Below are 521 nucleotides of genomic sequence, written 5' to 3'. Positions count from 1 at the left end.
GGAAGTATGCAAATGTGTGATGATGATGAGAGAGGTGGGGCTGGCGAAAGAGTGGGCTGCTCTTGTCAGTTCCTCCTTCGCTTCCCTTGTGCAGACACCGAGTCTTACTCTCTGTTCTAGTGTTGGAAGATATTTATTGATATTGTTGCTGGTTTTCTATGTGCATTTCTTTGTGTCAAACTTTTTCTTTATTTTGGTGAATTGTGGAGTGATTTGAGATTTACCAAATTGTTATTTTGTAAGTATTAAATTTCTTTTTTGAGTCTTTGGTTTGTTTTGAAAAAGTCTTGTTACTTGAAGTGAAAACTGTTTTTAGGTTGAAAATAACATTAATTTGATTGTATTTAGAATATGATTCATAATTTCTCACATACAACTGCATTATTCTACTTGATAGTAGATTACCTTTTTTCCTATTAACTCATCGACAACGGGTTTATATATTGTCCACTATGTTTTTTTCCTCAGCCACCAAAGGGTCGATGTGTTAGCCTTATTAACCACGACGCCCAATTTTGTAG

The 521-nt window shown here is 34.9% G+C and overlaps 1 protein-coding gene across 1 annotated transcript in view; it reads left to right on the top strand.

Annotated features, from left to right (window-relative positions):
* The window catches only part of LOC119585183, an 8,794-nt gene that overhangs the window by 672 nt on the left and 7,601 nt on the right, over positions 1–521 (top strand). The gene's annotated exons all lie outside the window — the stretch shown is intronic.

Source organism: Penaeus monodon, chromosome 19, assembly GCF_015228065.2.
Source record: "Penaeus monodon isolate SGIC_2016 chromosome 19, NSTDA_Pmon_1, whole genome shotgun sequence".
Taxonomy (NCBI): Eukaryota; Metazoa; Arthropoda; class Malacostraca; order Decapoda; family Penaeidae; genus Penaeus; species Penaeus monodon.
Note: the sequence above shows the minus strand (reverse complement) of the source record. Positions and strands in the feature narration are given on the sequence as shown.